The following is a 17,978-nucleotide window of genomic DNA, read 5'->3' on the forward strand; positions in this document are numbered from 1 at the left end:
TTAAAAGATATATTAGATAATAATTCTGCCACTATTACATATACTGTGCTGCTTGAAAAAATGTAAACCCTTTAGAATTTTCTACATTTTCAACATCATCAGATTTTTTACACAAGTCTGAAAGTTGACAAAGGGAACCCAATCAAACAAATGAGACAAAAAATATACTTTGTCATTTACTGCGAAACATGTAGTGTTGAATATTTGCAAGTTGCAAAAGTATGTGAATCTTTGCTTTCAGTATCTGTTGTGACCCCTTTTTAAAACAATAACTGCAGGTAACGTATTTTGTAACCGCTGATCAGTACTGCACAACAACTTGTAGGAATTTTAGCCCATTCTTCAGCACAGAAACACTTGAACCTTGTGATGTTGGTGGGTTTCCTCCTATGAACTGTTTGCTTCAGGTCCTTCCACAACATGTCAATTGGATTAACGTGTGGACTTTGACTCCGGCATTCCAAATCATTAACCTTGTTATTCTTTAACCATTTTTTGGTAGAATGACTTGTGTGCTTGTGGTCAGATTCTGCTAAGATTCAGTTCTCGGACAGATATCCTGACATTTTCCTTTAGAATTTGTTGGTATAATTCATAATTCATTGTTCCATCAATGATAGCAAGCCATTCTGGCCAAGATGCAGCAAAGCAGGCCCAAGCCATGATACTACCACCACCATGTTTCACAGATGGAATAAGGTTCTTAAGCTAGAATGTTTTTCTTATTCCAAGTGTTAAGTGTTTGCACTTCTCATTTAAACTCAAAAAGTTTTATTTTGGTCTCATCCGTCCACAAAACATTTCTCCAATAGCCCTCTGACTTGTCGGCATGATCAAACTGCAGACCGACAGCACTGAGAATGGTTGTTCATGGTTGTTCAGTGTTCTCCTGATGCTGGACTCATGAACATTAATATTAATCAATGTGAGAATGACCTTTATGTGCTTAAAAGTTACCCTGAGGTTCTTTGCAACCTTGCAGACTATTACAAGTCCTGCTTTAGAGTGATCTTTGTTGGTCGACCACTCCTAGGGAGGGTAATAGTGGTCTTGAAGTTCCTCCATTTGTAAACAATCTGTCTGACTATGGATTTGTGGAGTCCAAACTCTTTAGACATGGTTTTGTAACCTTTTCCAGCCAGATGAGCAACAACAACTCTTTTTATGAGGTTCTCATAGATCTACTTTGTTCATGCCAGAATTTACTTCCGCAAACATGATTAGACTTTGATAGATTCCTTTAATTAACACAAATATAAAAAATAACAAATATTTAACACTGGACCATTTTTCTCAATAAATAAATGACAAACGATATATTTTCGTCTCATTTGTTTGATTGGGTTCTCTTTGTCATCTCTTAGAACTCGTGTGAAAATCTGATTACCTTTTCAGTCAAATTTATGCAGAAATATTGAAAATTCTAAAGGGTTAACAAACTTTTAGGCAGCACTGTTTGTTGTGATGTGATTTTCATTTTAAACAGTCACAACAATTTGATTTTCGCATAAAGATGTTGACTCAGAATGCTTGTTTGTAATAGTTTTATACTGCTTTTTTTGGTCAGTTTGGAAATAAACATCTGTGACTGTACTTTTATTTGCCAGTTAGGTGTTTTATATTGTTGAGAAGTGGGTGGGCTTAAGATAGTGGATCCAAAATATCTATGAAAATACAAATGTATATAAAATGATTTCTGTTTTTACATATGCATGCAAAGAATTAAATGCGTCTTGATCTGACAAAGTTATTTATAGTCAGTAAAATGTCTAAAGTGGACTATCAAAATAAAGACTTACCAATCTCTGAGTGAAAATTGTAAAAAGTAAAAATAATTTTTTTCAATTCAGGTCAAAAATGTAGGTTGCATGGAGGATGTAGGCAAAAAACGCAGTTGTTCATGAAAGTGACACTTATGTGACCAAAAGCTAAGAAAATATGAACTTCTGCTGTAACGCACCAATACAATGTGGGCATCCGTTGAGCAATAGCTCAGTGTTGAAAGAGTGAAATTACAGAGAGGTTCTTAGAAAAGAGTGGCCTTAAAAGAAAGCAGGATGAAAAGCGAGCAAGAGGATGAAATGGGCAGCAAAGGATCTGCAGTGTTGTAGTGGTAACAGTGAAGCTGTGCTGTAATTGCTGATGTCGTCCGGAGAATTGAATGCGATGAAGGCAGCTGCTTACAGCCAGATTCATTAGGACAGCTGTGCTCAGAGCAGAGAGACAGACACAACCAGAGAGATTGTTGTGTCTTGGGAAATAAGCAGATTCCAAAATCTGAGCGAGAGAGAGACAGACAGCTGGAATGGAAGCGAGAGAGACAGGGTTAAGAGGAGTCTCTCTGTCAGGGGAAATAAGTGCACTGCAGAGTCAGGAAACTCCAGCCATGAGCAGCGTGTTTGAAATCGCAGATGCTGTAAAGCAGCAGCAGCAGCGCTGCAGCAGAGAGAGAGAGACGAGGGTCTTCCCTTACTGCAGTGTGCTGAACGCAGCCCACCACTGCATACTAAACAACACCACACGTGACCACCGCAATACTGCACATCATACAGCATACTAAACGCCTGCAAACTAAGACTTTTAATCAGCAAGGATGCATTAAACTGATTAAAATAACGATATTTAGAATGTTGCGAAGATTTGAATTTCAAATAAATGCTGTTCTTTTGAACTTTCTATTCATCAAAGAATCCTGGAAAAATAAAATGTATCACAGTTTCCTCGGCAGCACAGCTGCTTTCAACATTGATAATATTCAGAAACTGGTATTTTCAATGAAAATAATATTTCACAGTATTACCATTTTTACTGTATTTTTGATCAAAGAAATTAATTACACAATCACAGGAATTAATGACATTTAAAAAAAATATATTAAAAGAGAAAAATTAAATTAAATTATAATAATATTGCAAAATATTACTCTTTACTGTATTTTGAACAAATAGAAAATTGCTATTTTAAAATGTAATAATATTTCACATCTTTGTCATTATCACTGGAATAAAATATAGTTTTAAAAAGTATATTCAATTAGAAAACCTGTTATTTTCAAGTGTAATAATATTTCACATTATTGCAGTTTTACTGTATGTTTAATCAAATTAGTTACATCACTGGAATACATTACATAGAAAACAGTTCTTTTAAATTGTACTGATATTTCACAATATTACTGTTTTGAGCTGTCATTCAAAAACATTAAAAAATTGGTTACACTTTACAATAAGTTTCCATTAGTTTAAGTTAATGTATTAACTAACTATGAACAAACAATGAACAATACATTTTTGCAGTATTCATTAATCTTTGTTAATGTTACTTAATGAAAATAGTCATTTATTGTTAGTCCATGTTATTTCACGGTGTTTTAACGTTAACAAGCGCAACTTGTGATTTTAATAATGCATTGGTAAATGTTGAAATTAACGTTAACTAAGATTAATAAATGCTGTAGAAGTATTGTTCATTCTTAGTTCATGTTAACTAAAGTTAAATAATGAACCTTACTGTAAAGTGTTACCAAAAAATCTTACCAGCCTCAAAACAACAGCACTCTGAAAGGATTGTAGGATTTTAATTTTGATCTGATAATTATAAATGAAGGTAAAAGATGACTTGTGCCGTTAGGTTTCAAAATAACCAATAATAATGGCATTTAATATTATTTGTCAAGTCTTTCGAAGTCTTTGGAGCTTGATGACCATCGTCCTCAATCACTTTTATTCTTTAGAAATTAACCTTTTGTGTTCCACAGAAGTCCTATGGATTAAGAACAACATTAGGGTGAGTAAATGCTGACAGGATGGTTATTTTCAGGTGAACGCTTCCTATAATGATGTAGTTCAGTGCGTCTGTAACATCTGGATCAGCATTTGTGTTGATGGTAAAGCCTCCATGTTTAGCTGATCTCAGCCCCCATCCTTTGTAATTCTACAAAACGGTGGCTTTGAGATTGACCTTTGACCCTGATCCGAACCACGTCACCCCCACTGCAGTATATCAAACATCTGGGCTCTCATATCTCACAGAGTGTTTGCATGCATGATAATCTACTCATAGCGTCTGCAGTGGCGTCCTCCATTAACGTCTCTCATTGAAATCTGATGAAATCTGAGATTCATAAGGATGCGTGATGGAAAACTGCCCTGAAGAGGGCCGTTGGGTAGATTTTAATTTTCATACGCCTGTGCGGGGGTGGACGCTTACGCCGGCAGTGTGTGTCAATGTAATGTGGTTTAAATACGCAAGAGACTGGCAACACTATTACTGCTGCTCATAGTTAGTCTTAGTGATCTGACGTTAGTGCTCCAGAACATCACTAATTTAGTATTATAGTTTATTTTTTAATTTAGTTTTCATTTTAATTAAAATTTCAAAATCAATTTTTTTTAATTAAAGTTTATGATTTTGTGATTTTTTTTTTTTTTTAAATTAGTTTTATAAAATCTTTATTACATTTTAGTTTTAATTTGATTATTTTGCAACAAGCTGAAATACAATGTTTTTTTTTTTTTATGTAATACTTTCATTATATTATTTAATTTATTTACATTTATTTAAATTATACATTTAAATAATTTGTATTATACGTTTTTTATTCCCGTTACTTTTTTTTCCAAGTAATGAGATTTTAGTTAAAATGTATTATTGTAAATGTCATTAATTCCTGCGATTATGTAACTAATTTCTTTGATCAAAAATAGTATTTAGTTTTAGTTAACGACAGCAACTCTAGACATGAATGATTCCTTAAATAATGATCACGATGCACCATTTTCACATGATAAACATTAAAAAAAAGTGAATAGAAGCAAAATAAAATGTAGAAAATAAAAAAGATGGAGTAATATGAACTGGTAGAAAATAAAATATGAAATGCACAAAGAATAAAAAGGTTTCTTGTTTTTTCCATTTCTGAGATTTGGACATTTTTGGAGATTATTTTTTGCAATTGCTTCATTAGTCATTGTTCCTCCGATATTCACAGAGGAGTTGATGAATTATCAATAAGACAGGCCTTCATACAGATCTGAGAGCAGAAAAACAAAGATTTCTGAGAGAAATGAGTAAGAATGACAGTCGACTCTTAACATCCCATCAGTCTGATCTCTTGCATTGTCACAGGTTTGATTCCCAGCAAACACACAAAGTCCTGGATGTACTGATAAAATTGGGACATCACTGATTTTACAGGACATGATGATCAGGATTTATGGATTATGGAAATAATGAACCAAATACTTACTTCCTGTTGCATTTTTATTTTTATTTGGGTAGATGACAGACATGCGCATAGTTTTTGTTTTGTATTGATTTTTTTTTTTTTTAATTACTTTAAAATTATTCTTACGTTTTTTTTAAATAATATTTAATGTAATGTATATGCTGTAGATCACAGTTTCTTTTTTGACCATTTGTAATTAGCTTTTTGATTCACTTAAATGCTCTTGTGATGTGGCCAATATATTTAAAAAATTACTAATATTAATTTTAGTCCCATATGCAGATTTAATTAATATGAGTTCTTTATTTTATTAAATTAAATTTTAATTAAAATTCTAGAATAATGTGTAGCTAAAAAGTATGTACAGTATTTTAGGTCCTGTAACTGGTCACAATATTTTAATTATGTTTTTAAATTATTTTATTTTGTACAATTTTTAAAAAAAAAAAATTATATTCGCTTGGTCACTTAAATGATTGTGTGATTAGGTGTATATGTATGCAGATGTTATTATTTTGTTTTTTTTATTCAGTTAAAATACAAGGTTACTGTGTAAGAGGAGTCTCTCTGTCAGGGGAAATAAGTGCACTGCAGAGTCAGGAAACTCCAGCCATGAGCAGCGTGTTTGAAATCGCAGATGCTGTAAAGCATGTTACTGTGTAAGTCATTACATGTTTTGTTTTTTTTCTACTTTGAATACATTTTTCAATATTTTTTAAATTAAGTTTTTTTAGTACATTTAATTAATCTGAACTTTTTTTATTTATCTAAAATTCTAGAATAATGTGTAGCTAAAATATGTACTTTAGGTCCTGTAACTGGTTACATGTTTTATTTTTAATTAGTCTTTTAGTATTTTTAAATTATTATTATTATTTTTTTTGTAGATTTAATTAACCTGAAGTATTATTTATTTATTTAATTAAAATTCAAGAATAATGTGTAGCTGAAAAGTATTTTAGGTCCTGAAACCGGTTATATGTTGTTGTTGTTGTTGTTGTTGTTGTTGTTGAATTACTTTTTCAATATTTTTAAATTAATTTTTTTTAGTAGATTTAATTCATGTGAACTCTTATTTTTAATTAAAATTCTAGAATAATGTATAGCAGAAATACACTACCGTTCAAAAGTTTGGGGTCAGTACATTTTTATTGTTTCTTTTTTTTTTTTTTTTTAAGAAATTAATACTTTTATTCACCAAGGATGTACTAAGTTAATAATTAAAAGTTTATTAAAAGTCAATAATAAATAATTTACATTGTTATAAAATATTTATATTTTGAATAAACACTACTTTTTAAACTTGTTATTCATGAAAGAATCCTGAAAAAAAAAATTACAGGTTCCAAAAAATATTTGGCAGCACAACTGTTGATATTATCCAACATTGATCATTCTAATAATAAATCCGCATATTAGAATGATTTCTGAAGGATCATGTGACACTTAAGACTGGAGTAACAGCTGATAAAAATTCAGCTTTTCATCACAGGAATAAATTCTATTTTAAAGTATGTTAAAATAAAAACATTATTTTATATTGTAAAAACATTTTGCAATATTACTGTTTTTTTTTTTTTTTTTTTTAATCAAATAAATGCAGCCTTGATGAGCATAAGAGACTTCTTTAAAGACTATTACAAGTCTTACTGACCCCAAACTTTTGAACGGTAGTGTATGTACTGTAGGTCCTGTAACTGGTTACATGTTTTATTTTTTATTTTTAATTATTTTTTCAATATTTCTAAATTTAACTTTTTATTAGTATATTTAATTAATATGAATTTTTTTATTAAATTAAAATTTAAGAATAATGTGTAGCTGAAAAGTATGTACTTTAGGTCCTGTAACTTGTAACATGTTTTATTTTTTATTAATTTTTCAATATTTTTAAATGTACTTTTTTAGTAGATTTAATTAATCTGAACTTTTTTCATTTAATTAAAATTCAAGAATAATGTGTATGTATTTTACTTTTTCATCATTTTAAATTCTCACTTAAATAGTCCTGCGACGTGGCATATATATTTTTTAAAAGTACAAATATTCTATTTAGTCTTTCATAACAGCTTCATGCATATTGTCACACTGCATTTTCACGTCAATGACCCATTTGCACTATATTTCATACAGTATCATAAAAAACGCATGTAGCAGTGCATAACTTTGAACAAAAGTTGCTGGTTGGCAAAAGATTTGAACAGTGCTTTATATACTCAATAAGTGTGTGTGAAGTCTTCAGTATAGTTTCATCGGCATGCTGCTTATTACGGTGTGTTTAATAAGAGTGTTTTTGGGTGCGTGTTTGATAGCTGCTGCGATCCCACTGCGGACCCCGTCGCTGCTGCTCTCACAATGAACAAGGTTGCTAAGAAACGCTGGGCTTATATTAGATTATCTTATCTGCTGTTACTATATTTTCCCCAGCACCGTGAAACCTTTATTAATTTGGAAATTTACCCAGCTGCGGAATTAAGAAGCTGCTATGTGTACAGCGATGCTCTCTCTCTCAGCTGGACTGCTGGGTGCAGCATCCAGAACTCCCTCAGGTTTAATGTCGGCCCCTCCTTTGTACAAAGCCTGGCTTGATAAACAGCAGTAAGCCGCTGTAATCTACATCCCAGGGGCCTCTGGCTCCATTTGATACCCCACTAACCAATAAGACATGTGAGCAAATGAAGCAATGATGTCATCTCCTGCTGAAGCCATTGGTGGAGCGCTGGTATGGAAGGCCGACAGGGTCAAAAGCAGTGATGGCAATAACGGCGTTATAAATAAATGGCGTTACTAACAGCGTTATTTTTTACAATTAATTACTGTTTTCCCTGTTACAATGCCGTTACAATTACTGACAGTAAAATGTGGCGTTACTATAATTTATTATAATATTATCATTTTATTTTTCAGTTTATCTGAACGGATGTGCAGCATACCTGTATTTGACGAACCGTAAACTCTAGTGTGAAGGCACACATCCAGTTGTCACTTTGTCTCACACACACGCAAAGAAAGATACAGAGTCTTTTATATAGCCTCACATGCAGAATCGACGCACTGCATGTAAACAATAATCTTTGCTGTTAAAGTAAGTTACTCCGGTAGTAGGCAGAACTAATGCGCAAACTGCAATCTCATTGGCTGGCGCTTACCTGTTATCATCCTTGTTCTGGAAGCAAATCAGTTCAAGTGAACACAGACAATGTGATTAATATTCATGAACCCAGCAGCTCATTAATCTTTAGTGAGTTTTGTATTGTTATTAGTAGTAGAATTCATAGTAGTTTTATCTTTTCAGTATTATTTTTAGTTTTTTTATAGAAACAATCATTTTTATACAAACAATATCTTAAGCACCACCACCCACCCTAAGTTCAGTCAATATGACAAATATGCTTACTGTTGCCGTCATCACAAAACATTACTGTTATCATCACCATCTTTATTATTAGTAGTAGTAGTAGTAGTAGTAGTAGTAGTAGTAGTATAGTATACTTGCTAGTACTACTTAAGTACTACTACTACTATTATTCAGATTTCTGACTATCGTTTCTGTCATTTCTAATGATCACTGCTGTTATAATCATGGCTGTGCTATTGCCGTTTGTGTGTGTGTGTGTTCACCCATGTTGTATGTTTTCAGATTGTCATTTCTGATTATTTTTTATTGATGTTATTATCATTGCTGTTCTTTTGTTGTTTTTTGTGTTATACAATAATTTGTATGTTTCGCACTAAAAAAAAAGGCAAATATGCATTCATACAGGGTTATTTAAAAGTTCTAATTACTAAAGTTTATTGCTAAATCATCAAAATGTCATATTATAGTACTTGACTGACTGATGCTAAATGTACATTCAGATATAAAAAAAAAAAAAACCTGTGCCATGAAGCTTTATATATCTGGTGAGTAAACTAAAAATTTCATTAATTTTATTTAAATTTCATTCAATTCTCATTCATTTTTTTTTTAGTAACACAATAGTTACTATCCCTGATAATTAGTTACTTTTATAGTGATGTAACTGAGTTACTAACTCAGTTACTATTTGTGAGAATTAACTAGTAACTATAACTAATTACTTTTTTAAAGTAACATGCCCAACACTGATCAAAAGTCGTTAACGAAATGCGTGAAATTTGACCACGTTAACATGGCAATTTTGAACATGTTTCTGTATGTGTAGATATTCACATTCTGGCTGTGTTAAAGCGTCAGTTTTCACCATGTTTCCTTAGTATGTTTTTTTTTTATTTCTTAGACGCACAGTTTTACCATGTTAAGACAACAAATGTGAACATGTCTCTCAATGTACGCACATTCTGACCGTGCTTGAAGCGTAATACTTTTTAAAGCAGATTTATCTCTAGATTTACCCACATATTAATCCGTCTTTAGTTTATTGCGGCATTGCTTCACTGATGTTTACTGTGTTACAGTAAATTAAATAATGTTACAGTGTAAATTAAGATGTTTCTACCTGAGAATGAACGTTAAATTAACAATTAAAAAGGATGTGACAAATCATGACATATGACTGACATCACACACAATGTACTGATGCATTATCCATGATGGACAAATATAACAGCTTATGTTTGCAAATGTGTATTATAGTGTACCCTTACTACATCTTTCATGAATAAACATGACGTCTGATGTGTTGTATATGTATATACCAACATACCATTGTTTCACATATGCAAATACTAAAAAACAGCAGTTTCATTGGCTCCTGTGCTTGTTGTCGTGTTAACGTGAACAAATAGTGCGTGCTGATACAGTCGCATTTTAGACATTCCATTTAAAGTCCCCATGAAATTAAATTTGAGGTTTATTGGCTTTTCGTATGAATATGTTAGCCTTGAAGGAACACTCCACTTTTTTATAAAATAGGCTCATTTTCCAACTCCCCTACAGTTAAACAGTTGAGTTTTACCATTTTCAAATCCATTCAGCCGATCTCCGGGTCTGGCGGTAGCACTTTTAGCATAGCTTAGCGTAGATCATTGAATCCAATTAGACCGTTAGCATCCCGCTCAAAAATGAGCAAAGAGTTTCGATATATGTTTCCTATTTAAAACTTGACTCTTCTGTCGTGAGTAAGCAGTGTACAAAGTGTACAAAGATGGACAAGAAATGAAAAGTTGTGATTTTCTAGGTCGATATTGCTAGGAACTATACTCTCATTTCGGTGTAATAATCAAGGAACTTTGCTGCCGTACCATGGGTGCAGCAAGCGCAATGATGTTAACTCTGCATCTACACAAACTTAGTGCCGGTCACTTTCAGACGCTGCGTGATATCATTGCGCCTGCTGCACCCATGGTACGGCAGCAAAGTTCCATGATTATTACGCCGGAATGAAAACATAGTTCCTAGCCATATCAGCCTAGAAAATCACAACTTTTAATTTTTCATCAGTCTTAGTACACGATGTAAGTACAAAAGAGTCAAGTTTTAAATAGGAAAAATATCGTTATTATATATGGTCATTTTTGAGCGAGATGCTATCGGTCTAATCAGATTCAGTGATGTATTCTAAGCTATGCTAAAAGTGCTACCGCCAGATCTGGAGATCGCCTGAATGGATTCGAAAATGGTAAAACTCAACTGTTTAACTCTAGGGGAGTTGGACAATGAGCCTATTTTCAAAAAAGTGGAGTGTTCCTTTAAGGTTGTCTAAAGGCTAGTGTGCTCCAAAACAACAAAACTGGCATGTAGAAGATATAAGCATTCAAAACTTAGTCTTTAACTTCTGCCAATATGGATCAACAGTTTTGATGACATCACCCTGCACTTCAACCTCTCATTATACTTTCTGTCCAATCAAATAGAATCCGAAGCGTCCCGCTGCCTACACTAAAAATAGATGTTGAAGCTGTGGCTGAAATCACTTATTCACAGAATTAGTATTTCCTTTACGGTGAATGGCACATATTGCATTATATATATGTGATAGGGAATGATTCGGACAGTGTAAATATGTTTTTTGTTGGGGCAAATAAAGTCTGGATTGACTGTGGTCCAAGCTGTGAAATAAAACGCTACTGGCTATTTAAAAAGGGGGCGGGGCTGCTTGATATGTCCTGCCCTGTCTTTCTGTCTCTGTTGAAATTACATCAACACATGGAATAACGCTGCGTGTTTCAAAGCACTTCAGTGGACTTTTAAAGACGGTCTGCCTTCCATACTCCATATTCAATGTGGTAGAATGTGGCAGTTCTTTGCATTTATTCAAAATGAGGTGAGAAAAACCTTGGAAAATGGTCGTGGAGGAATACATTCTCATAATTAATACACAAGAGGCCACGTTAATGTATTTTATCTGTAAACACACTGTATTGTTAGGATTGCCTCTTTATTTTATGGCACTGTGCGTACAGCTCTTGCAATGTGAGTAGAAATTAATCTGATAAAGTTCTAAATTATTATTCAGATGACTGTTTTAAAGTTAATTCAGTAAATGTAATAAAGGTAATGTAATACCTCAGTGTTTTGTGCTGCTGAAAGGAAATATACTGCTTACTGCGTATACTGTAAACTGCTCGTATGGGGCAAAATGTAACTATAATATCCATCCACCTATAGTCCAGATAAAATAAACATTATTATAAACATATGCATTGTGAAAAGTGCTAAACCAATAAATTAAATTTGACTTAACTTGACTTCATTACTTTTGAAATTATGACAAAAAAGTTCATGTGAAACAGCAGAATATTTCAGCTAGTAGGATGCTACATTGTTGTCAAATGACCTCATTATTTTATAATCAGTTATCATTCAGTCATTTTGCTTTTTTAGTGCAATGTTGGTTTTAAGTTTTGACAACAAATTATCAGATCACAGTTGATGTTCGTATTTTTTATTTATTTATTTTTTCTATTTGTATTTATTTATTTTGGTTTATTTAATTGAAGCTATCATAGGACTTGTTTTTGAAGTAGAAAGACCAAAAATATATTTTCTTGTAAAAAAGTACTCCAATAAAAATTGGTTAATTTACATAAGTTTTTTTTAAACTGTATAAAAAAAATTCCTTCCCCCAGAAGTTTTTCCCAAATTCCATTTAATTTTTTCCAAAATTCTGTGAGGTTTTTTTTTTTTTTTTTTCCATTTCAGGTTTCTGGAGTCCGTTTTAATGGTTAAATTAAATTTTAGTAATCAAAAAGCATGTGTAAGTAATTAATGAAACTTCTACAAATTATCAGCAGTGTATTAAATGTTTAACAGAAATTAATTTTTTAGAGCCCTATTAAAACTATTTACCTTTTTCCAAAATCAGTTTTATTTTTCCAAAATTCAGTGTTTTCTGTTTTAATTTTTATGGATTCTGTTTTAATGGTTTAACACAATTTTAATAATCAAAAAGCACATAAAAACAAATTAATTCTTAAAACTTTATTTATTAGATTTGGTTTATTTATTTAAAGTTATTATAGGACTTCACTTTATTTCAGTTAACATTTATTTTGTATTTTGTAAAAAAAAAAAAAAAAAATATATATATATATATATATATATATATATATTTTTATAGACTTTTATAGATATATAGCATTACTATATAGTTTTATAGTTTTTTGCTATTTCATTTTAACAAGTTAACATTTTGTTTCAAGCAATGAATTTTGTATGGTTTTAGTTTTAGTTAATGATAACCCTTATCATGCATAAAAAATCATATAGTGTGATTAGTGTGCATAATGAAGAAATAGTATGAGAAGTATGCAATTACGGATATAGCCAATATCATGGTAACCTTTTCCATCTTCTTGACACTATGAAATATCGCTGTTATCCTGTGGATTTTTCTTGCGGTGCATTGGTCGGGAACAAGCGGATGTAAGAAGCTCATTTGGGATTCTGTCACTTTGTAACTGCAGTCAAAAGCAGCGCAGGGGAAGCCATTGTTCGTCCATTTTCTCTCAGACGCCGTTGTTTCCTGTTCTCCCGCAGGATTACCTGTCACTGGGCTCTTTTGCGGCGGCATTCATATATTATGCTTTCTTGCTCTGGGTTCAGCATTGATTAATTAATCCATTCCTAATTATCTCATTGAGAGCTTCGATCGGCTCATTTCCTGTTGCTTTCGTCCTGTTTGCTGATCATGTTTCCCTCACCTGAGCGTGTGCGTCACCCCGGTGCTGCTCTGTTTGAGCGCTGCGACTCTTGAAAGAAACATGAGAAGTAATGAGGCGTGACCTCGTGAAAAATTAGCATAATGCAATTAACAGCAGTCTGACATAATACATTCGGACAAACATTTGCTTATTTTTAGTGTGACAGACATTCATTCAAAGTTCAAGGTGTTTATTTGTATAAAACTTGCTTGTCGTGATCCTAGATGATGATGGTTTGGTGTGGCAAAGGTGTGGAAGGTGTACAATTTTCCATCAAAAATTAAATTTCACTGTTAGTTACAAAGAAACTGCAGGTACTTTTGATGTAGAAAGACTAAAAAACTATTTTCTTGTAAAATGTACTCCAATTGTTTTAATTACAACTTTGAAAAAAAGGCTTTTTAAACTGTATGAAATATTTTTTTCATATTTTTTCATTTTATTTTTCAACAAATTCTATATATATATATATATAAATATTCAATTTTAGTCATCAAAAAGCATGTATAATTAATTGAATTCATTAAACTTATACAAATTAACAAGAATGTATTAGATGTTTAATAGAAATTACATTTTTAGAGCCCTATTAAAGTCATTTTCCAAAAGTAGTTTTATTTTTCTGAAATTCAGTTTTTTTTCTATTTTAATTTTATGGATTCTGTTTTAATGGTTTATGATTCAATTTTAATAATCAAAAAACATGTATAAACAAATTAATTCATAAAACTTGATGAATTTAATAATTTATTACAAATTTCACAATAATAGGTCCCTGTGATATTGTTTCATTATTTATTTATTTATTTTCTCTCTCAGAAATTCCATGAGGTGTGTTTTCATTTTTCTAGATTACTTATTTAATATAAATGTATTATCAGAAACGGTGGCAAGAAAAATGTGTGATTTTTATTTTTTTTATTTATTTTTTTTTTTCTTTAAAAATAACATTATTATTATTATTATTATTATTTACTACTACTACTACTTTGAGAAGCACATTCTACTTTACAGTAATATATATTTCTGTCACAATTTCAAGTTAAACCAAGTCAAAACTTTTATTTTGACAGGTTGTAATGAAGTTCTGTGTCCATATCACATTTTAAATAATTGTGCATCCCTACTTTTAATCCCTACTTTTAATTTATTTATTCAAAAATTTCCAAATTCAGTGACATTATACTGTAAATTCTATTTTTATTACCAGAATTTGTGATTCCGTCTGTGTTTTCCATATTACAGCAATCATAGGGGCCTAAATAATGACTGCTGATTTCCAAAACAAAACTTCTTCTGCTAGTATGTGCTAATGCTAGAGACAATAACTAGTTTTTGTAACTGCATGCATAGTATATATGTGTGTTGTGTGAAATTGCTCTAGTCGTAGTATCAGAGTGCATGTGGTCTGTCAAGTGTGCTTACTATGAAGTGACGCTCTCTGTCCTCATTCAGACTGATAACAGCGGCTCTCTCCGATCAGAGCAGATGAGGGTCAGGTCAAAGGTCAGGCGCTCCATCTTGTCCCTGTTGCAGTACAGATGGAGGAGCAGCAGGACTGCGTTAACTGCAGCTTTCGCATCGGGCCTCTGGACCTGTTCCCTGTCCTAGAGCCATACAGCACGGCCTTAACTAAAGCCCAAAACAGCGTGCTCTGATTACTAATTTGACATTTAGCTGATGCTTTTTATCTGGACAGACTTACACCCTGTCCCAACAAATCCAGGCATGATTTGTCTGTTCACACTGGAAGCAGAAAAGCTGTGCCGTGGTTAAAGCTGCTCACATCAGGTTTAGACTGTTTTCTATGTTACTATTAAAAAGTTTAAAATACAGTAAAATTGTGAAATATTATTACAATTTAAAACAAATGGGTTTTTTTGTTGTTGTTGTTGTTGTTGTATTGTATTGTAAAGTCTAATTTATTCTTGTGAGGCAAAGCTGAATATTCAGCATCATCACTTCAGTCTACAGTGTCACATGATCCAGAAATTGTTTTAATATGTTGATTTGCTGCTCAAGAAACCTTTTATTTATATTTTTTTTGTGAAAACGCCAATGCATAAAAAAAAAAATGCTAAAAAAAAAAATTAATCTTACAACTGAATTTTTTTTCCCCGAATTTTCATCTTTTTTGTATGTCTTTTAAATCTCATTAATATATTGATATCTCATAATTTTTTTTTTCTGAATTTACATCTAGCAGTAATTACATAATAACATGGGAAAAATATGGGGGAAAAATATGGGGGAAAAATTTAATTGCAAAATTTTGACTTTTTATGAAATAAAATAAAAAAAATAATTAAAAAAATAAAATAGTAATACTAATAATTTTTATTATTATATTTTTATAATAATGTAAAAGTAATAAAATAAAATACACTACAATAAAATAAAATAAAATAAATGCTTTTGGGTTTTATTAGCAAATGTGAATGGAATGGAGTGGAAAATATTTCTGGACGCCCTGAAAACGATTTTTCTTTCTTGTGTTGACATATTTCCTGTTATAACAGGAAGTTGGGGTGAGACCTATCAGTATGCATTTGTTTTGCATGTTGGGCCTTTGCAGTTCATGCCAATTTAAATAAATAGAAATGCTTGGTAACATTTTAACCCTTTATGTATAATGCATTATAATATTATTCATAATGTACATTGTAATGTGTTTGTCTTCTTATAAATAATTGTCATAAATAAAAAATGTGTTTAATATTTGCAGATTCTTTACATCTAAAAACATCTCAGATTGGTTCTTTGTTATGTGTTTTAATGCATGATCATTTTTATAGGTGGAAAAATGAATAAATTAGTATTATAATGTATTATAACTGTGGTCACAATTATTCATGAGATCATACAATGCATTACAAGGTGCATTACAAAGCAAAATGAATGCATTAGAATACGTTTTTAATGCATTATGTATGAAGGCTATTGTAAGAACACTTGGTTAATTTTAAACCATTTTGGTGTTGCGTTTGGGAGTCCAAATGTCCTCAGGGCTATCAGACATGCACTAAGTGTCAATTTCAGTTTAAATATCTCAACTGTGGTGCAGGATAGAAAGCATGACTGTGCAAAGCATGTCCTGACCTGAGGAAAGAGTAAATCAGATATCATGAGCTTCATTGAGCTCCATACGCAGGAAACATGTTCCCTCTTTCTCGCTCTGTGTTCTTCGGTATCTCGTGTCTTTCTGTCTTGCACTGGCTGCATTAACATTCCTTTGAAGCCTGATTCCAGTGCAGATCATCATCTTCCTCACCATCTTTATCTGTCTCTCCTGATCTGCTGTTTGAACTCTCTCTATAGCTCAGAGTCGTGATGAAGGCTGCCTGTGTAATCCATTGCATTCTTTAAACCCAACATGAAATCAAAACTGACTTTCTTAATGCACATTTCTGATCTTAATGTGAAGGTTTCGGTGCATATTATGCCAGAAATAAACATCATGTTGCCCGTATGTTTCCTGAAGTGGGTTAACTGAATGAAACTGACCTCAGCACAGATCACGTGTGTTTGAGCTATACACCAAAGCCAGCTTTCCCCTCGTTTTTTTCTCTTTATATATATTTTTTTTTTTTTTTTTTCTCTTGATCTTTTCTTTCATCATGTGTTGGTGCATTACCTCTCTGGGGACCGGCCTGATTTGAAGAGCTCTTTGACTCTCTCGCTCTTTTCCTTTTGCTTGTGTCATATTGACAGTGAGCACAATGATGACTCACAGACGATTACTAAACTCTCATTGGATGCAGCAGTTGTGTGTGTGTGTGTGTGTGTGTGTGTGTGTGAGTGCATGCATGTTTTATTTTATTCAATCAAAATAAATGATAACTCTAAAATTACTTTTGTGTATGAGTGTGTTTTTTTGTTTGTTTGTTTTGAACTATATACATACTAATGTAAATCTGATGTAAAATGTTCTTAATTTAAAAAAAATTAACCCGCATTCACAATTTAACCACATTCATTAACATTAAGAAAAAAAATCTCACTTTTTTTCTCATTTTTTATTTATTCATTTCTAATCCTAAAAAGTAGTTTACTATTTTTATAATTTATTGTTTACGTTTATTAGTTTAACCAATCTTGGGAAGTTTCTTAAATTATGAAATTCTTAAAAAGTTATGGACATTTTTATTGTAATTTTTTTTTAATCTTCTGTTGTTAGTTTTTTTGCTTTTGTTTTGTTTTTTAACTACGTACATACTAATGTAATTCTGATATAAAATGTTCTTAATTTAAAAAAAATATCTGCTTTCACAATTCAACCATATTCATTAACATTAAGATTTTTTTTCCATTATTTTCTTTATTTATTTATTCATTTTTATCCTAAAAAGTAGTTTACTATTTTTATAATTTATTGTGTAGTTTTATTAGTTTAACCCATCTTGGGAAATCTCTGAAATTATGAAATTCTTAAAGTTATGGACATTTTTATTGTTAATTTTTTAATCTTCTATTATTATTTTTTTTTAACTATGTACATACAAATGTAAATCTGATGTAAAATGTTCTTAATTTTTTAAAAAAATTAACCTGCATTCACAATTTAACCACATTCATTAACATTAAGAAAAAAATCTCTCTTTTTTTCATTTTTATCTCTTTTTTTTTT

The 17,978-nt window shown here is 31.5% G+C and overlaps 1 protein-coding gene across 6 annotated transcripts in view; it reads left to right on the top strand.

Annotated features, from left to right (window-relative positions):
• gphnb (gephyrin b) overlaps window positions 1-17,978 on the top strand; it is a 100,504-nt gene that overhangs the window by 21,274 nt on the left and 61,252 nt on the right. The gene's annotated exons all lie outside the window — the stretch shown is intronic.

Source organism: Labeo rohita, chromosome 20, assembly GCF_022985175.1.
Source record: "Labeo rohita strain BAU-BD-2019 chromosome 20, IGBB_LRoh.1.0, whole genome shotgun sequence".
NCBI lineage: Eukaryota > Metazoa > Chordata > Actinopteri > Cypriniformes > Cyprinidae > Labeo > Labeo rohita.